Source organism: Kogia breviceps, chromosome 2 (assembly GCF_026419965.1).
Source record: "Kogia breviceps isolate mKogBre1 chromosome 2, mKogBre1 haplotype 1, whole genome shotgun sequence".
NCBI classification, from domain to species: domain Eukaryota; kingdom Metazoa; phylum Chordata; class Mammalia; order Artiodactyla; family Physeteridae; genus Kogia; species Kogia breviceps.
The window spans coordinates 196,266,557-196,292,146 of NC_081311.1; positions in this window are offsets into that span (position 1 = coordinate 196,266,557).

Genomic DNA, 25,590 nt, shown 5'->3' on the forward strand with positions numbered 1-25,590 from the left:
GGTTAGCTCCTGCGTTATGAATTTTTAACCTCACGTAAATTAAACTGTAAAAATGGACAAAGGCTGAACTTCCTGTGTGCCGGGACCAAAATAGAAGCCTCCTCTGTCTCTTAAACAATTCTGATTATGTTTCCAGAACCAAACCATGCTGAGATGAATAGCGGGAATATTTATATTTAGGTCCTAAAGTATAATGTAAAAGAAAGGGAAATAGTCTATCTTTGCAGCATTGGAGTCCACTTGCAAAGACGACTCAGAGACCAGGCTGTGGGGGAGGAGGGCCAGGGTTTTGCTTCTCCACATTCATTGCTTTCCCCCAAAGCTGTTGTGGCCAGGTCCCCCCCACTGAATGATTAATAGCAAGCCCCCAGGGGACTCACTCCTTAGCAAGGTTTAAGGTGGATCCCTTTGCGAAAGCATTATACTGAGAAATATACACAGATTAAAAGATCCATCAGACAGAATCGTATAACTGCAGAGGACAATACTATAACTAAATAATGCTTCCGTTAAGTTGACAAATGCATCTTTAGCAACTCCTATGAGTTACAAACTTAGAAGAACATATAAAGAGTTTTAAAATGACATATATAAAAACAACCAAGAGATTTTTCTTTTCAATCTAGCGGAAGAGGAAGATATGAAAGCACCTGATTTACTGGAAGGCAGAAAGAAGCATGAGCTTGAAAGCTTTACAAGCAAATGTTACAGACTTCTAGAAGCAGGAAAGCCATCACCACAAAAGGTGGAGCTGGAGATGACCTTTAAAGGACAATGAAGGTTTTCATAGGAAAAAAGGAGCTGCAGAGGCCAAGAAAATTGTGGCAAGGCTAATGTGAAACTGGCAATTGTGTGTGAGGTGAAAGTATGTGATAAGAGGCTGGAAAAATAGATTGGAGGCCAGGACGGAAGCAGCTTGGGTTTCAGACTCAAGTTAGAGCCTTATGGGAAACCGGAGGCTTTTAAAGGCATTTAAAGAGAAGGTTGATATGATATCAGAAGTGTGAAGAGTCATTCAATTATTCATTTACTTCACAAATATTTACTGAGATCCTCAACGAGGGACAAAGTGGTGGGAAACGAAACTCACAGGACCCTGACCCTGTGGACCTTACAGTCTCGTGGGGTGACAAGCATTAACAAATAAACCCATAAGTTCATGTAAAACTAGAAGCAGAAGTGAGCAGTGGATGAGAAGGTACAGGGGTCGTGTCCAAGGATAGAAAGGAGCCCTGATTTATCCTGAGGTCAGACGGCTGGGGAAGAAGGCATCCATCGTGAAGAACTGACGTCACATTGAGTCCTTAGGGATCCACAGGAATTGGAGAACGGGGTATGTGTTCGGGTGGGGCTGCAACTCTAGTTGGGAACATTCCAAGTACTAAGAGTGAAGACCCTCTGGCAGACGAAGAGGTTGGAATATTCAAGAAATCAAAAGAAAAGAGACTAGCATACGTGGTGATTCTGGAGCGACGGGGGCGTCTGCAGGACCCTGCAGGGCACACGGAGGTTTTAAATAAGTGCAACAGGAAGCCACTAAGTGTGTGGAAGGATAGAGTCTGGTTTGTTTTATAAGGTACTCGGGCTTTGCCTGGAGAGTGGATCACAGGGGCACAAATTCGAAAGCCATTGTCATGGTCCAAAAAGACAAGTGGGCAGTGCTGGCGGAGCGGCAGGTTTGAGACCTGCTTCAAAGGCAGAACTGACAGCCCACGTTGATGGGCTGGGTGTCGGGAGATGAAGAAGAGGAAAGAGTCAAAGTTAGCTCCATGTCCTGATTTGAGTAACAGAGAGGAAGTCGGTAACAATTCCCAGAGACGGAGCAGCCTGAAGGAATTTTAACACTTAGGGGGCAGGGGAAACAGATCAAGAAATTAGCCTGGGATTTGGGAATTCTGGAAACCTATGAGGCATCCAGTGTAAAGTTCAAGTAAACCATTCAAAATACAGAAGAGGAGCTAAGAAAACAAGTCAGTCATCTGGGAGGAGGGCAGAGAAGAGACGGCAGCTGATACAGGGCGGTTTTCCATCCTTGCTTCCTGTGTCCGGGCTGTGCCCTAGCCGGCCACACCAGAAAACCCAAAGGTGGTCACCTGCCCAGCCTATCACAAAGGTCCCCAGACACATCAACTTTAACCTGTGGACCAGGTTCTCCAGCACCTTTGCCTCCCACAGAAGGACGTAGAGCTTCAAGAAGAAAACCAGCAAGCCCTTGGTCTCACGTCCCTTTGCAGTGGGGTATCCTCCCCCAAACCTGGGCCCCAGGCAAACTCTGACTTACTTTCTGTCACTGTAGCTTAGCTGTTGCCTCTTTCACCCCTGAGTTCTTTTGACATGACTATAGTAAACTGTGATGCTTTCCTACTTTGTGTGTGTGTGTGTGTGTGTGTGTGTGTGTGTGTATTGGTTGCACTGGGTCTTCGTTGCTATGGGCGGGCTCTCTCGTCGCGGTGAGTGGGGGCTACTCTTCGTTGCGGTGCGTGGGCTTCTCACTGCGGTGGCTTCTCTCGTTGCAGAACACGGGCTCTAGGCGTGCGGGCTTCAGAAGCTGCAGCACGCGGGCTCGATAGTTGCAGCACGTGGGCTCTAGAGCACACGGGCCTCAGTAGTTGCGGTGCATGGGCTCAGTAGCTGTGGCTTCTGGGCTTAGTTGCTCCGTGACATGTGGGATCTTCCCGGACCAGGGATAGAAACTTTGTCCCCTGCATTGGCAGGCGGATTCTCAACCACTGTGCTACCAGGGAAGTCCGATGGTTTCCCTACTTGATGTTATGACAAGTTCTAGACTCATCCTGCATTTTTCTAGCCCCTGAATCTGTTTGGATTACCAGGATTTACCACAGTTTATTCCACTGGTCACCTATTCAAGAAATTTATGATTTCTAGTCTTCTTTTATTGCTAACAGGATTACAATCGTTTCTCTCTCATCTGTCTTTTTGTATTTTTGCCAGCAAAACATATTTTTGAGCGTACTTAGTACACTCCAGGCCTTAATGATACAGCAGTGAAAAAAAAAAAAAAAAAAAAAAAAGAACCCAAATCCCTGCCGCCAGTGAGCTGACAATCCATGGGGGAAGAAAGGCAACCAGTAATGATGGAATCTCCTGGGATGTGGTAAGGGCGATGGGAAAAGCAAGGCAGCGTAGAGGAGAACGGAGAGTGCGGGATGGGAGGTTTCTAGTGTCCACAGGCCTCTGTGTCAGCTGAGGTAAGGCGTCTCAGATAATATGACAATTCAGAGAAACCAGGAGGAAGTGAGGGGGTGAGCCTCAAAGGCAGGTGGGGAAAGAGCATTCCAGGAAGGGGGAACAGCAACTGCAAAGCGGAGCACACCTGGCAAAGGAAAACCAAGAGGCCGGCGAGGCTGGGACACGGTGAGTGAGGGCGTACGTGGCAGGAGATGAGGCCAGAGGCGTGGCTGTGGACAGACCACGAGGAAAGTGGGGGAGGTACGGTACATTCCAGAATGCGGCACAGCTGACACAGGACGGTAGGGACTCCTCGAGGGCCACGGCGCCCAGAGACAAGCGCTTTGCCTATAGCACCCCCGGCCAGCCGCCTAGTGCCTTTTGTGACACTTGCCCTGCCTGTTCCTCAGAGCTCAGGGGTGGGAGAGCTCCTGCCGCCTGGAATGTCAGGAAAGCCGCTGTGGGAACACAGAGGACACCCTACGGCAGCGGGGAGTAACTAGGGACTCATCCCCACCTGCGCCCCGAAGCTGTCTGCTCGTTCAGCGCCGGCCTTGCCTTGCACCCCTCGAGAGTCTCCCACTGGCTTGCTGACCTGGCTGCAGTACTTCCCCAGCTCACACTTGCTATATTCCCTTAGGTGATTAAAAGAAATTCCCCGCCAGCTCCACGTGCTGCAGCCCTGGGTGAGAGGCGCCCCTCCCGCCTCACTCCCAGGCCTCCCCACTGGGCTGCGAGACCCTCTGCCACCACTCACTCCCTCAGTTCACACCTGTAGGCTAGACAAGGTCATAGGTCACCAGGCACAAGCAGGAGCCCCGCTGAAGGGAGAAATTGAAATAAAGCCCCCAAAGTGGGCTCTCTGGCCTTCGAACCGTCGTGGCCTCCGTTTCCTCCTTTAAAGGGATGGGGAGAAGCCCATGTCTGTAAACAGGAGTGATCTGTGGATTAAATGTTTCCTGTTAATACACACGAGGCACTCAGAGCCGTGCTAAGACACACACCCTGTGCAGAAAAGGTGTTAGATGTTGACAATTCTTTTTCTTATCATAACCGTACTTGGAAAAGTCAGAAAACCGAACTGTGACGAAAACTTCCTAAGAGTCTGGGAACTCTGTGCCGTTCTGATGGTGTCATTTATTTCCTCCTGGGGGCATCAGTAAAATGTCCCAACAGTCCGAAGGGCTCGTGAGCGAAGCGTGAAGGAACAGCGAGGCTGGGGAGACCGTATCCGACCCCACTTCAGCAGAGAACTGCGGGGGTCAGTGAGCAGGGCTAATGCTCTCAGGAAGTTTAGTACCAGAAAGGGGGGAGCTGGGGTGATGTCAGAGGGTGACGCAGCATCAAGGGAAAGACGTACGGGCATCTTTTAAAGACGTATCCCTCACAGCAGCACCAGGATAAACAGGACTCTGGCAGGGTCTTCAATTCAAACAGAGAGACACCAGTGCAGGGGACTTTGTGATGGGGGTGAGGGAAGAGGCGAGGGCCCAGAGGGGGCTGGGGACTGACCCAGGCGTCAGCACAACAGGAAGTCACTGTCACCCTAGGCTGGAGGGACAGCAGAGGTGACAGCTGGGGCTGTGGGAAGAGAGCCTGGCGGGGCTGCCCGGTGGGACCTGAGCGGGGTGAGCGGAGCTGAGTCTGGTCGGGTCGGCTGAGTAGAGCGGAGGACGTATCCCTGGCATCTCCCCTCCCCTGATGCTCTCTGATCTTGCTCCGGGGGCTCTGAGTGGCCCACCTGCCCAGAAGCCAGAGGCAGGGGACCCTGGCCACGAGGTCCCTGTGACCCCAGCAAGTGGAGTCTTTGAGTCCAGGCCGATGCCACACTGTCAGAGGCCGTGGGCTTGCGGGCGCCGAGCTGGGGGGATGAGAAGCAGCGACCAGGACGGCCCTGGGAAGAAGGGATGGAGGGGGTGGGGCCACAGGGGTGGCGAAAGAGCTGTATCGTCCTTCGGAGGTGAAGGGGACTTGGACTTGTGTCCTCCTGTTCCCTGCACTTGGAGCAAAGCTCACGGGCCAAAGTGGGAGCAGAGAGTGGTTGCCCGGGAGGCCAGCCCACCTCCGTGAGGGGTCACCGCTGCCCACGGGGACATGCTGGCAAGGAGAGCAGAGAAGGGGGTGCTGGCCAGTGCTTGGAGCCCACCCACCCCTGGGCCCAAGAAACTGAAGCCAGAGAACAAGGTTCACACGCCCCAAAGGAGCAGGATCAGCCAGGAATCGGGTCCGGAAGATGCCAAGGACCAGGTCCCTTCTGGCTAAACTTCGCCTGTTACGGCAGGAAGTGAAGGGGGCTCTGGGTAAGTGCCCAGTGGAAGGATCCCTCCAGACCCCCCGTCGTCACCCTAAACCAAGCCCAACTTGCCCCTGGCACCACCTCCTGACCCCCCCACCAGCCACTGCTCCCTGACCGGCCCTGCCCAGCCAGATGTGACTCCCACGGGCACCCACACACTCAGATACGCTCAAACACACACCCACGTACACCCACGAACACTCGCACACGCGTCCTCACACTCACACACTCGCCCATGCATCCTCTCTCACACGTGCACACGCACACTTGCACATACACACTCTCGCACACGCATCACCCTGCACACTCGCACACACACCCTTACACTCGCACACACACCCCTGCACAACTCACCCACGCACCCCCACACACTTGCACACGCACCCTTGCACGTACACACTCTCGCACACGCATCACCCCGCACACTCGCACACACATCCTTACACTCGCCCACGCACCCCCTCACACACTTGCACACACACCCCTGCACGCACACACTCTTACACACGCATCACCCCGCACACACGCGCACACATCCTTACACTTGCACACGCGTCCACACACTGCCTTACATGCACACACTTGCACACGCATCACCCCACACACTCGCACACACATCCTTACACACGCACACGCATCCTCGCACACACTCGCCCATGCATCCTCTCACACACTTGCACACACACCCCTGCACGCACACACTCTTGCACACGCATCACCCCGCACACACATCCTTACACTTGCACACGCGTCCACACACACTGCCTTACATGCACACACTTGCACACGCATCACCCCCCACACTCGCACACACATCCTTACACACGCACACGCATCCTCGCACACACTCGCCCATGCATCCTCTCACACACTTGCACACACAACCCTGCACGCACACGCTCTTGCACACGCATCACCCCGCACACACATCCTTACACTTGCACACGCATCACCCCGCACACACATCCTTACACTTGCACACGCGTCCTCACACACTGCCTTACACGCACACACTTGCATTTGTGTGCTTGCTCCCGCAGCTTTCACACTTGCTTGCACACCCACACGCCCGCACAAATTCACATGCTTGCATTGTCAGCCCTGCACACACACCCTTCCTCTCGCTAACACACTCACTTGACAAACACTCCCGCTCCATCCTCCTGCAGTCCGCTGTCCCACGGGACACGCCCCTCCTTCAGGGCTCTGCACTGATCCCCGACCACCTTCCCCAGAAGTCCTGGGAAGACCACATCCCTCTTCTTGGAGACCTTGTCACTGCCGCAGTTTCACCTTTGTTCATGGGGTTATGGGATGAATTTCTGACCTGCCTTTTGAGCCAAGGTGAGCTGCGGAAGGACAGCCCTGCTGCTGCCACCACCCCTCGTTTCATGCCCAGCGCCCAGCACGGTGTGGGCACATGGTGTGTGACAATCATATGATGGATGGATGGATGGGTGAAGCCAGACGGGCTGGGAGGGAGGGAAAGGCCAGAGGCGAAGAGAAGTGCAGACACATAAACGGGGGGCGGTGCATGTGTGAGGTGGTGAAACTTTTGTTTTCTGCAGATCTAGCGTGGGAAGGGGAGAGGCCGGTCAGCGTTCAGCTCCCTCTAAGTGGGTGGGGGGGGGCAGCCACGTACCCTGAGGCTGCTTGTGGATGGGCACCTGCTTCCGGGGGAGGGAAAGTGGCGCCACCTGAGGGGGAGGGAGAGCCGGGAGGAAAGCTGCAGTGGGCAGCAGGGCAAGGGGCCAGGCCAGGCAAGGACCCTCTGGGGGCTTTGAGCATCCATCTCTGCTCGCCCTCCAATGTCTGCACCCCTGTCATGCAAGCCCTCCCGGAAAGTCCTCTCCACTCACTATTGAACAGCCTAATGGGCTTATACTGGTGGTAGGAGGAAGACAGAGAGACTGAGTCTCGCCGGGGGCTGGTGAGGACCAGCCTGCTTTGCGTTTCTCCACAAAGACCAGGGTGGACCTTCTAAGTAGATGGATGATGATGTCGGTTCTTAAAATCTCGTGGAAATCAGTACAAGTGTCTTCCTGGCAAATTTGGTACGTCTGTCCCTAAAATAAATTTGATCCAAAAGGAAAGTAGGCACAGCAGAATGTAAACATTTTTTTCACTGTCTTGTTATCGTACCAGTGCTTCTTCCTTTTTACCCTGGATTCTCTAGTGGTACCGCTTGTTTTGATTTTACAGATGACTGAGGATATAGACCATCGTCATCTAGCTGAAACATTGCATCTTCTACTGCAATGGTCCTCAATCATCCCTGTGCGTCGGAAGCACTGGGGGAATTTTCAAAACCTGCAGGTGCCCGGCTTCATCCCCGGAGATTCAGGATCGATTCATCTGGGCTGGGGCAGCTGTGCTTTTAAAAAGCTCGCACGTCCCAGGTGCTTCGAATGTGCAGGCAAGGCTGAAAACTGGTGTCTAAGCTGATGTCATTTTGACACCGACCAGGGTTCTTGGCCTTCCGCAATCAATAGACATTGACTAGAGGCCAGACAAGAAATGCAGGCGAGGCTTTATTGGGGCCCCTTTTACAGCACGGGGAGCGAGAACAAACAACAGGTTCCCTGCTCGCCCACTCCAGGAGGCTGGGGCGGGGCGAGCTTGTTCCTTATATGGGGTGAGGGTGGGGGTGTGTCCAGGGGTTGGGCGGGAGGCGTGGCTTAGGTGTTTTGCCCGCCCCTTTCGTGGTGTGGTGTGCAGGGGCCATGCTCAGCACCCTGCTTTTGCTCCCAACACCCCGTTCTTGCTCCGGGCTCTTCAAAAGTGGCAGTAGGGGTTTTTTTTTGGTCTCTTTGTATCTTTTGTCCAGAATTTGCCCCAACTGCACATGCACACAGTTATTTTTGGTCCCATATAGTTTCTTTGTATTTTGTTGCTGGAGGAGAAGTTTATCCAGATGCAAGCACTGCAGCAAAAGGTCCCAGGTCCCAGCCTGTCTCAATTTCACCCAAAGCCTCAGTGGTTGTTTAGATGCCTATACACTTCAGCTAAGAACAAGCTTCTAGAAAAGACAGTCAAGAGGGCAGACCAAGTGTTTTGAGTTCATCAGTAATTTAGTCCAATAACTTTGGAAGTATTTCTTTTTACAAATCAAATGTAACAATTTTTAAGGTGGATGAGTTGGTAGCAGAGGGGTACCAAGGGAGTTTAGTTTATTAATATAGAGCAGAGAAATGAGGATAGAAACTCTGATTAAGAGTGTATCCATGCTTAATTATTTGTAACTGTTCCTATATAATTTCCATTAACTCAAGTTGTTTTTCTTGTGCAAATCCAATGAGATCCAAAAGCGATGAGTTCTTTGAAATCTGGACAGACGCTGAGAACACCATGGCCTCTTTTCCCTTGTAAAGTATTAGGTCTTTACTACTTCGATATAAGCTGTAGACACAGGCTTCATAAATATAATCACATAATTTTTCTTCATATTCAAGAAAAATTGAGCTTTCTTTTGAGAGAACATGCCACTGAAGAATCCAGTTTCTGCAGAGAAAAAAAAAGCAGGGCGACAGAGGAGGGGGGTTCTGCTTTGTCTCAAATTGCTTTGGCCACGATTCGATTTCAGTATGAAAAACTGGGGCAGCTTGTTCAGCGTGAGACGGGAGGGGGAGAGGCAGAGCCGCTGCGAACTGAGTAATCCTGAGATGATGGAACAGCAAACCTCCCCAGCACCGCTCCCAGGTATGACAAGGGGTCGGGGGGGTAGGTGATGCCCAGGTGCTGCACATCCACCCAGAGCTCCCCCATAGTCTCAGCAAACGGACCTCTGAACAAGGTGGAAGTGCACCTGGATACGAGCCCTGTCCCCACATCTCACCTATTTCATCATCCTCCAGGTGACACCGTTCCTGGTAAACTAGCATTATTTCCACCATTGCTCACCTGGCTTCTTGCCCTCCCTTTTAGGAACTTAATATCCAAGATGAACCAGTTTGCAAGGCAGAAATAGAGACACAGATGTAGAGAACAAATGTATGGACACCAAGCGGGGAAAGCGGCGGGTGGTGGTGGTGGTGTGATGAACTGGGAGATTGGGAGTTACATGTATCCACTGATATTTATAAAATGGATAACTAATAGGATCCTGCTGTACAAAAAAATAAAATTAAAAAAATTTAAAAAACAACAACAACAAAAAGCCCCCAAAGTGCTAACTAATGCTTATTTATCTGTACATTTTTCATTGCTTCTCCACCCCACCGGAGTGAACAGCTCACGGGGAGGTGCCAGGACTGTCTTACAACGTATATATCCCCCAAACCTAACGCAGAGCTTGACATGGGAGAACATTCACCTATTTAATGAATCCATTTGCATTCGAATATCTATGTTTGTACAGAAATCTATGTATATCTTTGAGGGGAATATGACTGGACACACCAGCAAACAGCCCATTTGCGCTCTGTCTTCATGGGCTCTATTTATAAGAAGAAGCTAAGAAGAAGGACTCACTCAAAATCCCCATTTTTGGTGGCTCTGACTTAAGATAAACAAGATCTCAAAAAAGAAAAAAAAAATTGCCCAAGTGAGAACTAGCTGTTTTTTCTCTTTGGGCTTTTTTCCCCCTAATGAAACCTCTCAAGAAATTCAGTCTTCTAGTGGAATTCATTGTCTTGTTTATTGCGCTCAACACAAGTAGGTTTCCTTTGCCTCCTCCCATAGATCTGTTTCTAAAGAGGCTGACATTTCCTCCAGTTTTTTTTTTTTAATAAATTTTATTCATTCATTTATTTATTTATTTATGGCTGCATTGGGTCTTCATTGCTGCGCGTGGGTTTTCTCTAGTTGCGGCGAGTGGGGGCTACGCTTCGTTGCGGTGCGCGGGCTTCTCATTGCGGTGGCTTCTCTTGTTGCGGAGCACGGGCTCTAGGTGCGTGGGCTTCAGCAGTTGTAGCACGCGGGCTCAGTAGTTGTGGCTCGCGGGCTCTAGAGCACAGGCTCAGTAGTTGTGGTGCACGGACTTAGTTGTTCCACGGCATGTGGGATCTTCCCCAACCAGGGCTCGAACCCGTGTCCCCTGCATTGGAGGGCGGATTCTTGACCGCTGTGCCACCAGGGAAGTCCCTTCCTCCAGTTCTGAATGGTCACCAGTGCTTTTCTTCTAGAGTTGATAAGACAAATCATCCACAGATATTCTTATGTATCATGTCATTTCCTCCAATGGAATAGCAGTATCCTACACTCAACACGAGGGGCGGTGGGGGCCAGAAGTCCATGTCCGAATTCTTAGCACCTGTGAATATGTCACCTTATACGGCAAAAGGGACTTTTCGGATGTGATTGAATTAAGGGTCTTGAAATAGGGAGATTATGCTGGATTATACAGGTGGACCCAATGTCATCGTGAGGGTCCTTGTAAGAGGGAGGCAGGGGCTTCCCTGGTGGTGCAGTGGTTGAGAATCCACCTGCCGATGCAGGGGACACAGGTTCTTGCCCCGGTCTGGGAGGATCTCACATGCTGCGGAGCAGCTGGGCCCGTGAGCCACGGCCGCTGAGCCTGCACGTCCGGAGCCTGTGCTCCACAATGGGAGAGGCCACAACAGTGAGAGGCCCGTGTATCACAAAAAAAAAAAAAAAAAAAAAAAAAAAAAGAGGGAGGCAGGAGAGTCGGAGAAAGTGATGTGAGGACAGAAGCAGAGGTGACAGAGACAGAAAGAGAGGGAGATTTAAGGATGCTTCACTCCTGGCCTTGACCACGGAGGAAGCAGCCACGAGCCAAGGAATGCAGGGACGTTCGAAGCTGGGAAAGGCAAGGAAGCAAATTTTCCCTTAGAGCCTCGAGAAGGAGAAGAGCCTGCCAACCCATTTTAAATTTCTCACCTCCAGAACGGCAAGGAAGTAAATTGCCACTCGGGAGGACACCACGTCCCTCACCAAGGAGCCCCTAAAATACCCCCAGAGTTCCAGGGGCCAAATGGAACAGCATTCTCCTCAGGCTGCACTCAGCCATGGACCTCTGCCATACTCCTTGAGGAAAGACAAAAATGTCTTTTCCCCAATTCTTTTGTACTTTGTCATTTGTCTTGGGGAAAATAACCCCATACATTTTCGCCTGCACCAACTCTTCCCCAAATTCCCTCCTCAGTGGCCTTGCCAATTACTCAGACAAATAGACAGAATGGGAAGGGGGGTGTAGGACATCACTGGCCTCGTGGTCAAAGTCAATGTAAGCTCAGAATCAAGCCGGGCCTGTGTGTTCACATGTGCACGTGAGTGTGCATGTTACATAATTGTTATCCTGTGATAAAAGCACAATTTTATGTGAGTGGCTGCTTTTTGCCATTTAAGATTATATTATGAATGTTCCTACCTGTAAATTTTTGGAACTGTTTTAAATTATCGTACATATTCCAATGTGTTGCTATGTCATGATTTGTCTCTCCTCACCGGGCACCTGGGTACTTTGTATGTTTTTTCATTTAAAATAATCCTTCCAGGAATGTCTTTCCGTGTCAACTGTTGTTATTTGCCTTGGGGTGAAATTAATGGGTCAGAGGGCATTTAAATGTTAAGCCATAACTCCGATTATAGAATGAAATGTCTAAACGCAGTACAGAATTGCCAAGCCAAGCAAGTGTGGTCATTCTTTGGGGGGTCAGAACGGTCCCCTCAGAATCATAGCGGATGGATGGCTGTCTTATACTTAACTGTGTATGTGCACATCTATATGATATTTGTGATATACATGAAATGTGATATGTATAACACGATATATGAATATATATCTTAGAAATACTTTTGCTAGAATAACCCCAGCAGCTTTAGCTCTCGGCTCTTCCAGCTTCACCCCAGAGATTTGTCTCTTGAGTGGTGGGAATAGATTCTGCGGAATTACAGTTAGAGGATGCAGCCTGCAGGGACGCCGGTCAGCAACTGATCCAGAGAAAAGCCCTTTGGGGTGTACGGGTGAAGGCTCAGCATTGCAACAGCACAGAGCTGACCACCAGTCGCTTATGTACTGAATCTTGGGATTCAGCCCAGGATGTGTTCAATTGCTAGAAATGTCATGGCTATCATCAGCTTTCTGGCAAGAAGAGGCACATTCCTTCCAGAAGTTCAGGGAACGCCTTTGTCTCTGTAAAACAGATATAAAGTCCAAAATAATGGAACAACTGGACGATTTTCAAGTCACTACACTCAGCACATTTCGTTGATTCCTCTCACATCTGTCTTTTTTTTTTTGAGATGTGTAAAATTATGATGTGATCTCTCGACTTGGAAACCTAACTTATATGCACCAGGGGACTCAACAAGGAATTCTTATATCGTCAAGAGCATCAAAGAGTACCCAGACACCACTTAGGCTAGCATGCATGTGAGAATTGCTGGTACATGAAAGTAGACTACTAAAGGCTTCATTTGTTTCCTTCAGTAAATATTCATTGGATGCTGAGTCTGTGCAAAGCCCTGTACCAGACCCGGAAGATGCAGACGAGGAAGACCAGAGTTGTCCCTGCCATCACCATGTACCCTGGGCACTTTATCAACGGCAGGATTATGACCTGATCGTAAGCACGAAGACCATTGTTATTAACCTTCATAATAACGTCCTGCAGAAATTACAGTGGGACAGGCGCTCTTGTTTTGTGACACAGCTCACTCCCATCCCCTACATCCCTCCACAGAGGGGTCCCACCTTGCCCTGGCACTCTGTCCTGTCCCATGTTTTAATCCAATGTAAAATGCCAGCCTGCCCCTTCCCCACTGGCAGTCAGCACACAGCCCACACTTCAAGGCTGTGCTCTTAAGTGGAGCCTCGCCGAGACTCCAGGCAGAAATAGTCCCTTTGTATGTGCCTCTGTGCTGGCGCTTACTACGTCAGTACAGGGAGACTGTGACTCTACCTGTCTTCATCTCAGTCCCTCTCCAGATGTGAGCTCACTGAGGACGGGGAATTTATTGCTTATGCCTAGTGCCTCCCGGTTGAATGAATGAATGAGGGAATGAATGAAGGCTATGTGATGCGGACACACTTTATCCACAAAGAACATTTTCTTCCATCGTTATTAACAGAAAGTGGGACTTGAGTTGTTTTTCCAATAGGAGACACTTGCCGGACTCTGGCGCTGCCTTAGAAACAGGAGGATCGGTACATAAGATGCTTGGCTGCAAAGGTATAACCTGCGTCCACGAAGCTGAGAAGGACCGGCGGCCTGGGACAGGCTTGGGTCCATAGCCCTGGGCTCACTGCCCCAGTGTGCTGACACACAGGACCCAGAGAAATTGTGCCTCAAAGCATGAGACAACAAATCGACCACGTCACCGTTCTACAGAAATAGACTTATTAAATGTAACCCACACATTATCTGGGCCCTCTACCCCTGAGAGATTTGGTTGAACTTAACCCATCCCAGCGCCATAGCGTGTGACTGGCTGGAACCCTCACCTGATTTCCGTGCTTGTCTCTCCTCTGTGCCCCTGTGACCTCACAGGCTGGCCCCAACGGACCCTGAGACCCAGAATCCTGCCTCTGAAGCAGTTTCCCTTGTGAACGCCATTCACATCAAGTGTTTTGTGAGTTTTGTTTGACGCGTACTGAAGATTTTATTTGTCAGAGAAGCAGTCCTGCACGCACCACACAGAGACCATCTCCCGAATTTCCGTACTTTCCCTCCTCTCTTCCACCTTCCTTCCAGGACAAGCAAGACACTCTCCACCTGATTTGGGCCCCATAGGTGGGTCTATCCTGTATCCTCAGTCCCTTTAAGATATCAGCTTCTACCCACAGTCAGTGCATTCATAAAATTCCTCTGAACAAATGTAGAGCTTGCTCTCATTCTCTCATTACAGGCTTTCGGTGAGGTGCAGTTTCTCTGTCTCACTTAAACCAATACGCAGTGGGGTTTACCTGTTCCCCTTCCCCCCATCCACAGGACTCCTCTTTAGAAATTGCTGTAAATAAAAATAGTATGATTGTTGGGAAACAATGACTATTTTCATGTTTCTGCATATGGTCAGGGCATTCTGAGTAGGGTGGTGGCAACCCTAGTGGAAGATGTTGGAATAGCAATGAGCCTTGGAAGTTGAAGGTCATGACCCCTGGGGAGATGGACAGCTCTCTCGCCCCTGGAGACAGGTGTAGACATTCCAAAGGATAATGGACCTGGAGACCTTCCTGTTCTCTCCCGGAGAGCAGAGCGTTTGTTTCTATCCCAGAACACAAGCCCTCTTTCTCTCTGGGTTGGGAGAAGAGGGGTAGCTGTATCTGCAGCTCTTATATCAGCTTCAAGATTCAGGGTCTTGGAGTCCCTCTCCTGTGGTACAAACCTCCGGGCACGCACAGCACATCTGGATCTCGGCACAGCTCCCTGACGGAGGCTGGAGCATATGGGGAGCTGGCACTAAGATGACGGGTGAGTAATTAAAAGTCTGGCTTGGATCCAGAAACCCTGTGTTTCCAATCAGGATAAATAAGTAAGTCTAGATATAAAAACATGCATGTATGAGGGCATCCACTTTTTTTCCAATTTGACGGAAGATGGATCTCTTAATTTGAACTGTGTTATTCCTTAGATAAGTATTCTAGCATGGGGTAGAGGGGTGTGTGAAGGAAAAACCAGGGGAGAGATCATTCAAATCTCGGCAAATATAATTTATGGTGATGTATCATGTATTCCATTAAATCTAAGATACTAATAATTATAAGATGAGCCATAATTTTATGTATCATTAAGAAAAAAAGAAAGAAACTGCCAATTAAACTGTGAAACAATGTCTTCTGGCACCTTGGAATTTTTATGCTATTGAAAAACCTCTTTAAGGCTTATTTAGATTTCGATGTTTATCCTATAAGGGGCACAATTTGGTTAAGGTACTCCTAAAACTTGTTACATTTCCAGTCTAACACTTACAGAGTTCTTTCCAATTTAGTGTCATCAATGTTCATGTTGTGAAACATTTTTTTCTTTTTTTTTTTAATGCTTGGATTTTCCTTTCAATTATGCAGGTTTTAATACTGGAACTCTCTGGATCTCACCAGAAGGTGTCAATGACAGGCTGTCAGGCAACAACAAGGGCTTAAATTCCTTTTTCAAATGCCCAACTGATGTGTTGTTGACCGAAACACTGGGAGGTCACCATGGTCCAAACAGTCCATCAGAAGTAAATACAGTTTCACTTCACAACTGTGCAGTCAATGACAAAGATATCCTAACTGTTGTCAGGACAACAGAGACTGTAGGAAGCCACCAAATGTAGCATGCATCCCAATTTCAAACGTGAAATGTAAAGGAATGTGCATCTTTGAATCAAGTACATATGGTATCTGAGATAATCTTGACCTTAAAAATAGAAAAGGGGAGAAGAAACAGTAGTGGCAATTGAAAGAAATTATTCCACTAGCAATTTGAAGAAACATATCTGATAATCACCATTAATTATCACAGTCGAGGTTTTTAAGATAACTTGAGCCGATTTCTGAACTCTCCTTTCTCCTAAAATTCCCAATAAATGATTAATGTCCCCAAAGACTTAGATATATGAAAAATATATGGGCTGGAAAACAGAAGAGTACCTAGCCAAGCTAGTGACTTTGAGGGTTTGATGTGGGGTAGATATAGATAGAAGCTGGAATTGATATGAGATATGGTAGAAATAGAAGTAGGTTGAGGGTATCCCAGAAACTCTGATTCCACATCTTCGAGAGTGAAGTCCACCTAGACAGTAAGTGGACAGGATGCTAATGGAAGAAATGTTCAGATATTGAGGTCTGGGGAAGTCATTCTGGCTTATACATGAGTTAACTTGAATTTTATGCTAACTAAAGCAGCCTGTTTGTGGCCTCTCAAACCTACATTGTACATCTGCTTTAATCATTAAAGAAAATGATGTATTGACCAGAAGTGAAGAATGTCTGTTGAAAATAAAGATTAAATGCCTCCCTTCCTGGGACACCAATGCTGGTCCTGTTTCAATGATAAAACTCCCTTCCCAGGTGCCAAGGCCATACGGTCAGGTTGCTGTTTGGTTGTTTTTTTGTTTGTTTTTTGAAACCTTGAAGGAATGTATCCCTGACTTATTTATTTATTTATTTTTAATGAAAAATTTAATGTATTCTATTTTTTTTACATCTTTATTGGAGTATAATTGCTTTACAATGGTGCATTTGTTTCTGCTCTACAACAAAGTGAATCAACTATACATATACATATGTCCCCATATCCCCTCCCTCTTGCGTCTCCCTCCCACCCTCCCTATCCCACCCCTCTAGGTGGTCACAGAGCACTGAGCTGATTTCCCTGTGCTATGCGGCTACTTCCCACTAGCTATCCATACTACTTTTGGTAGTATATATATGTCCATGCCACTCTCTCACTTTGTCACAGCTTACCCTTCCCCCTCCCCATATCCTCAAGTCCATGCTCTAGTAGGCCTGTGTTTTACTCCCGTCCTACCCCTAATCTCTTCATGACATTTTTTTTCTTAGATTCCATGTATATGTGTTAGCATACGGTATTTCTTTTTCTCCTTCTGACTTACTTCACTCTATATGACAGACTCCAGGTCCATCCACCTCACTACAAATAACTCAGTTTCATTTCTTTTTATGGCTGAGTAATATTCCATTGTATATATGTGCCACATCTTCTTTATCCATTCATCTGTTGATGGACACTTAGGTTGCTTCCATGTCCTGTCTATTGTAAATAGAGCTGCAATGAACATTTTGGTACATGACTCTTTTTGAATTATGGTTTTCTCAGGGTATATGCCCAGTAGTGGGATTGCGGGGTTGTATGGTAGTTCTATTTGTAGTTTTTTAAGGAACCTCCATACTGTTCTCCATAGTGGCTGTATCAATTCACATTCCTACCAGCAGTGCAAGAGGGTTCCCTTTTCTCCATACCCTCTCCAGCATTTGTTGTTTGTAGATTTTTTGATGATGGCCATTCTGACCCGTGTGACTTATTTGATGTTCTTTGTTCTAACAAGATATAAAACTGTGTTGAAAACCATGCTTCTCCCAAGCAGTTTCTCAGAGTGATCTAAGAAGCTGTCTCCTGTGGCTATAGTTCTCAGTTTGGCTCAAATGAAACTCTTTTCTATTCCTATTATAGATTGTTTATTGATTATTTCTGTCGACATTGCCCCCAAACCTCCAAATGCAGAGCAGCAGGGACCAACCATTAGAGCAAGACGGCGGCCGATCTGTGAGGAACAGATGCACTGAGCGCAGCAAGGGCTGTGGGGTCCTCACCCCGAACCAGCTCAGTTCGGCTGCTAGCTGTCTCTGAAGCAGAAGTGAGGATACTCTGCAACCACACAGGGAAAGGAAGCTTCTCTGGGGGCCCCAGCGCTACACTGCCTGGCCAAGAACCTGCCTCTCCAAGAGGGGGAAACCCACGTCTGATGACTCACCAGCGGTCTCCAGAACCCCCGCAGTAAATGGCACAGAGCAGGTTCTCAGGGGCTGTTGATTTCATTCATTTCACCTGTATTTACTGAGAGCCCAGAGAAGGCCAAGCAGTGGTTGAACTGCTGGGAATTCAGGAATGAACTGAGCATCTGAGTCCCCCATAGTGAGGATTACGTTCTGACAGAGGCCACAAACAGCGGAGTAGATCCTGAGGCAGCGAGTGGTGAATATCTGGAAATTCAGAGAAGCAGGGGAGGGAGTGAGAGTTTCGGGCAAAGATGAGGGAGGTTGCTGCTTAAATAAAATGGCAAGAAGCATGCTCACACAGTGCTATGGGTCTAACCTCCATAGTCATGAAAACCCACACTCCCCAACACCTATTTCACTGAAGACTGAAGATTTGAACACATACACACAGGACCTATGAAAGCCGCCACCTCAAAGCCCTGCCGTGAACAAACACCATCTGATAAGAATTCAAAGCAGGAAAATCACCAGACGTACAAGAGACAAAGGAGTTACAGGAAAGGGCATGATTCTGATGCATTAGAACAAATGTCCCCTAGGACGTGGACTTGCTACAAGGAGCAGGACAGAATGATCTCCAAAGTGTCTTTTAATACACAATTTTTACTCTTGATGCAATTGAAGAGACAAGGCAGTTTTGGAAAGAGAACATCATCCAGAGGTCTGTGAAAATGTCTTGCAGTAGAAGAGCTATCACCAAATTTTAAAACACAATAAGAGTTTAATAAGGTGTCCAGTTTACAAGAGAAATCTATAAAAATCAAAAGCTTTTGTTTTACACCAATAATAACCTGGCAGAAAATGTGATGGGAGGAAAATTCCATACACAGTCATAACAATAAATATGAAATACCCAGGAACAATTCTCCTGAGGTGTGTTGAAGTCCTAGACGAATGCTTTACAATTTATTTGCAGACGGGAAGACATATCATGTTTCTTAAAGGGAGCAGTCAATATGTGGTTTGAATTATCTGTGCTGAAACTCTCATTACACTTGTACTCATTTGTTCTGGCATCTGCATTCCCCACGATGCTGTAGGCTCAATGATGCCAAAGACTCCATGTCATTCCCTGCTGTGTTCCAGTGAATGTCCAAGTTCCTGGATCATAGCATGTGCTCGATAAATACTGGCTGGATTAACGAGTGGAGGTGGATATGGCCACAAATCCAAGTTCTCTTAAAGAAACCTCTAGAGAATTCAAGCTTGACCCCTGGAGTCCAGAAGAACTATTTCAAACCACAGTAGTTCTTAGACAATTATGAATTTATGGTATTCCTGGAACCCTGACCAAGAGTGTAAATATTAACCTCTTAGATATCATTCCTTGCCTTGGGTAAAAGTGGCAAAGGACACACTCCACAAAAATGACCATTCCCCTGATCCTGTGAAGCAGCAAGGGCCAGAAGGCCTCCTCTGACTCCGTGGCAGTGCTGGAGGCCAATGAGGCTCCTTGGAATGTTCTAGAGACTTCCTTGGAGAACAGGAAACGCCTTCAAGACTTCCAAAGTTGATTACGTTAATGGTAATGGAAGGAAACATTTGTTCTGAAACGAAACCTAAGCTGATAACCACAGCCCTGTCTGCTTAGATGGTGGGAATTGAGGATATAATCCACATAGCGGTGGGACTAAGTCTCTCTACCCCCTTCTCCTTGAAGACATTGGTAAAGGAGGGGCAAAGAGGATCACTTGAAGTGGATGCCCCATCACGTAGAGAGGACCCTGATCAGTCTGTGGTCTGCAGAGAGAGGTTCAGAGCCTCGACTGTGGGTAAAAAAACAGAGAGCACAACTGTTCTGCATATTAAAAGGGGGAAAGATCTGGGCGTTTGCTGAAAGTGGGGAGAGCACCCGAGCCGAGGAGAAAGGAGAGAGCAAATGGGTGGGAGGACACAGGAGCCCGGGTTGGTGACAATAGTCAGGGACTTTAGGAATCAGAAGTCCCAGGGCTCACTGGAGCCAGGCATAGAAACAGATGGTTCTAGAAGTCAAGAAAAGGAGCTGAACCGGATACCTGGATCTGCACAAAGGATAGGATGCAGCCGTGGCAGGAAAGAGCTCGGCGAGGTTTGATTCCTGCCAAAGGTCAACACGATGTGAAGAAACCACAGGGAGACTTAGGACGAAGGCTTGAGAGGACAACTGGATTACTTAGCGAAACTTGCAATGAAGCTCCAAGAAAGCTCATCCCCTCCTAAAGCCACCCCAACGGCAGGCCTGTTCGCCGTGCAGAAGGCGGCAGACACTCTTGTTCCACTCTGCAGAACAGACCACCCGCAGAGCTCAAGCCTGGCAGGGGCTTTGCAAGGGCCTGATTCATTTCCAATCTGGAGCTCGCCCATAAATTACCGAGAGACAGGCAGGATGGAAATACAGCAGATAAGGACTGATGAAAAGAATTGGGGATGTTTGGACTAGAAAGAGAAGTCCTGGGAGGATGAGAAAATCATCTCCAAAACCAGGACGGGAATGTGCTTATTATTTGTTATGATTCGGGAGGGTGAAATTGGAGTCAGAAGACAGAAGCGGGAGGAAGAAATAACCGGGCCCAATGCAAGTGGGCCGTTCCTGCCATTTGAGAAGCCTGGAGATGAGAGTGACATCCTGTGGACAATGGCAGAGAAGGCAGAGGAGGTCAGAGCCCGACCTCCAGTGCCCTGTGGGGAGAGTCGGGGTACAGTGTCCAAGCTGAAATGGGGTGAGCTGTTGCATGTGATTCCCTGATTCGAACTCCCCAAGTATCCCCATATGAATACCACCCCCAGAGCCCACCAGGGGAGAGCAGCTCCTCACGGGCGGGAAACAGCTCCCTGCAGCAGAGGTGACCAAACCCTTTGGGGATTATTTCTAGAGTAAGAACAGATGCCTTTGAGTGAACACAGAGACAGGCAGAAAAGACCCTTATCAAGTGGGCTCTTCCCATGGGTTGAGTTTCCAAAGCATCTCCTTTCCCGAGTCACCGACTTAATGGCAGAGAATTGGGGGAACAGGGGGTGCTCCCCTGCACAGAGTAACTGCCCGTGTTTTCAGATGTTCCCAAGGAGCACGTGTGCTGAGAACCACCAGGCCTGGGGGGGTGGGCTGCAGACCTAGAAAGCCTGAGGGATCCACTGGGGGGGTCTCCATACACCGGATGGGTTGGATGCTGGGAAGATCTTTCCTCACCTCCAGTACATCAAGGGCCATGGGAAGTGGCTTCAGAATTAGTGACCTCGGACTGTGTCAAGCAGTTACAAGGAGAGCATTGGTACCTTCCACAGGAGGACGCTGGACAAAAAGCCTGGTCCCCTTGCCTGGAGTGACCATCCAGGGATCATGGGACCGAGAGCAGGACACCCGGAGACTTGAAATTCAGAGAGCAGTGTTCATGGTCACGGGTAACATGAGAGCACCTCTCAGCCTGAGCCTAAAGGAGAAGACGACTCTGGTGCAGATTCCAAGCATCCCTGAGGACCCCCTATGAAAAGCCAATGCTTTGACCTTTTTGTGTCACTAACGCCCCTGGTCTTACTTTGTGCATCCCCCCTACCTACTCTGTGTCTGGAAAACTGGGTTATAGAACTTTTGAGCTTCATAAAGGGCTCTAAACAGCACGCTCCAGGGTGAAGCCAGCTTTCCAATGATCCAAGGTGAGGAAGAACTGAACAGCGAAATAGGATTTGGAAGTTCCAGAGAGTAGATTGAGTAACAATATTTAGAACTCTACCATATACAATTTTGGGGATCCTTGAATACAATAGCACAGGGAAAATGGGGTTTATGTGGCTACTCATGGCTTAGATGGGTATAAAAAGAGTATTGACTTAAAATTTACTGCCTCATAGTAAGGGAAATGGTGCAGCAAAAGTATCTCATCAACATGAGGCTGACGTGAAGCTCTTTTAACAGGATGGAGTTAAAAAGAGTCAAAAGGAAGGAAACCATGAAATTTGTCCTCAGTGCTCCAACTATTATACTCAAAGTGACATGTTTACTTCTTTTCAAATGAAAATTAGAAGGTAAAATTCTCTCAAGCACAAAACAGCTGAGTTTACAGAGGGTTTGATTAATTAAGCAAGTAAACACTTCACAAAAACACTCTACCGTTTGGCTAAAAAGATAGTCACTGCCCAGGAGATTGCTGGGACGGTAATAGTGAAAAACACCACGTCGCTAAGAGTGCGTCGGAGGAAGGCAGACTGGATTCCATAATCAAATCTGTCATTTTAAAGAAGGCTACTTTTCTCTTAACACAGACGTTAATTGAATACAAGATGGCTCTGAGGCTGTGTTTCCAATCTATGGTTCAAATCATCTTTAGCCCCACAGCTTTGGGAAGAAGACAGGAGTCTTTAGAGAAGAGCAGTGTGCCTCTCTAAAAAGTATACGGATGCAAGATTTTGCAGGGGACAAAATTCAACTCTAAATAACTTAAGTGGAAAAGGAAAATTAATAGCTCACAAACCCTTCGAACAGAGTGAGGTCAGCAATAGCTATGCTGCTTTCAAGTTCCCTCTCTCTCTCTCTGTCTCTCTGTCTCTCTCTCTCTCTCTCTCACACACACACACACACACACACACACACACACACACCCCATCTCTCTCTCTGAGTTGCCCTCATTCCCTCAGGTCAGCTGGCCAAGAAAGTCTATCATACAGATCAGAGCTCTCTATCCCCCCATAAGCCTTGCAGCCTTACACCTCCTAACCAGAGAAGGCAAAGACTTCTCCCCACTTACAGTTTTTTAAAGCACAGGAAAAGACTAGTTGGGCAGCTGAGGTCACAAACCCACCACTGGACCCATCACCAAGACCAGAAGCATGGGTACTCTGATCGCAGCCCCACCAGAACCCCATGATTGGAGCGGGAGGAAGAGAAGGCCTCTGGAGGAGGACGTGATCTTCCTCAGCGACAGAACATTGCTACAGCACGCTGGCAAATTCCTCTTGAGCCTTTCCTCCAGGAGCACAGACACAAAGGGCAAAGGAGTGGAGCCAATTCACTGGCCAGCTGGGCTGTCCAAGATGGCGGCCACCAAGCCACGTGTGGCTATGGACCCTTGAAATGTGCATGGGATGTGCTGTAAGTGTAAATGCACACTGGATTTCCAAGACATAGTGGGAGATGAATGAAAATATCTCATTAATAATGGTTTCTATTGATTACATATTGGAATGATAATCTTTTGGATACATTAGATTCAATAAAATATATTGTTGAAATTAATTTTACCGGGCTTCTTTTTTACTTCTTTTAATGTGGCTACTAGAAAATTCTAAATTACATAATCAGCTCGTATTCTATTTCCATTGGGGATGGCTCCTGTAAGATCGAGGACCTTGCTTTGACCACCTGAAGCCAGCATAGCTAGCAAGTGCTAGGTATACAGAGGGACAGCAGGATGGAACTGACTCCTACTTACACAAGCATGTCATTAGGGTCTCCGTGTGTTTGGTTCAGTGACATGATTTTTTTTTTTGCTCTAGCCACAGTCCCTGCTCTGGTATCCCTAAGCCATGCCCTTAAGACATTCATATCAAAGATCAGCATCCAGGGCTTGCCTGGTGGTGCGGTGGTTGAGAGTCCGCCAGCTGATGCAGGAGACGCGGGTTCGTGTCCCGGTCCGGGAGGATCCCACGTGCCGCGGAGCGGCTGGGCCCGTGAGCCATGGCCGCTGAGCCTGCGCGTCCGGAGCCTGTGCTCCGCAACGGGAGAGGCCACAGCGGTGAGAGGCCCGCGTACCGCAAAAAACAAACAAACAAAAGATCAGCATCCATTTTTGCGGGGAGCCACAAAGCGACAACCAACATACCCGGTTATGAATCTTTGTCTGGGTTTCAAACCCGTATGTAAATCCATGAGCTAGCAAGTCTTCACGCCATCCCATAATGCAGGCTGAGCCGGCTGAAGGGAGATTCAGGGTAAAATGTGCTCTTTTCAAGGTCATTGTGTCACAAAGATTTTAGATTGTCGATGCAGCTACTGCAGACTCTTGGTGCACTAGCCACATCTGATGAAACCAAACAGCTTGTCTGTTTGATACCAGCCCATTTTCTACGCGTGACCTGGTTTTCTGTGGGGAGCCAGTGTAGGGTGGAAGGGAATGAAAGTCTGGGTTGGAAAATTCATCGACTTCCACTGAGAAAGCTTTCGATGGGAAACAAATTTAGAGGTTGCAGCCTTGATCTCTGTGTACAAAAAGCACACAGGACTTTGCATACATTACCAGTTCCCCTTCCGGCACCCCAGGAGAGGAAGAAGGCAGGTCTCTGCCTTCTGCTCCACAGGAGGAGGATTTAGAGATGTCTATTTTAGTCAAAGCCTGCCCCTAAAAGCTTGTGACCTAAAAGAAGCCCTCCAAACTTCTGCCTGCTGGCTTCTGTCTCAGTTATGTAATAAAGCATTCAAGGACACTTCAAAAAATGCTTCCAATTGCAAACTACAGCAAGCCCTGCGGAAACCCCTCCAGGGGGCTGCCCGCTCTAGAGAAAAGAACATGCAAAGTTTGCCGTGGCCTCTAAGAGCCTACAGACTCTGACCACGGTTTGCCCTCCAGCTCATCTCCTGCTTCCCTTTACACTCTTTGGCCACATGAGCCTCGCTGTTCCTTGAAGAGATGGAGCTGATCCTGTCGCAGGGCCTTCACCTTCACCTGGGCAGTGCCCTCTCTTTCCACTGACCCTCTCCTCCTCGCCTCTTCAGAGGGGAATTCTCAGATCAACTCTAAATTAGTACAACACCACTCCACCTCCAGCCACACTCTAATTCATTAGCTAATCCTATTTTCTTTGGGACACATAGATTTCTAGATGAATCCTCTTTCATCTGATTCCTAAGTGGAGTGAACAGAAAGGCTGAGAAGCTGAGCTGAAAGTGGCTGCTGAGAAGAGAGAAAATGAGAGAGAGAGAGAGAATAAAAGAGAAAGAGAGAGAGAACTGAGCAGAGTTCCCTGTAGTCTCATGGCTCCAGCAAATCAAACATTGTAGTTCAGGGGCCACCAACTCAGCCAAGACTGCAGAGATCAAGACCCCAGGGAAAAGTGAAATAGAAAAGATGGAGCCTGACAGTCTCATCCACATTCCCTGTGGAGACATTAGCCTATTTGTAAAGGCTCGGACCAAGAGAAGCAGGGGAAAGTAAATAGCAGCCAGAAGGCGGAGGAGTCGCACAGAGCTTTGACACAATCACAGTCTTAGGGAGACTTAAAAAATGGAATTCTGGCCTGATAGGTATAAGAGCTGCCCAATAAAGACCCCAGGCATTCAACTGGGAAGCCCCAAAGAACCTCATCCTGGTACAGTGTTTCCCAAGCTGGGGTCCTCAGGTCCTTGGGGGCTTCCAGGACCCTCTCAGGAGGTTCAAGAGGTCAGAACTATTTTCAGGTAATATTAGGATGTTATTGGCTTGGCCAGAAAGTTCGTTCTGGTTTTCCATATGATGCTAGGGAAAACCCGAACGAACTCTTTGGCCACCCAATATGTGTCTGTGTTACCACGTTGACATTTGCCATTTTGGTGCAAAATTGATGACGGATTTCTTTCACAAATCAAGGCAATGGCACCAAAGTGTACTATTAGTCATTGTATCCATTACCATCAGGTACGTGCAGGAAACAAACAAAAAAAGCTAGTTTCACCTAAGAATGTTCCATGACAAAGCAGTAAAAATGATTAATCTTATTAAATCTTGACTCTTGATTACACATTGTTTTAATATTTTGAATG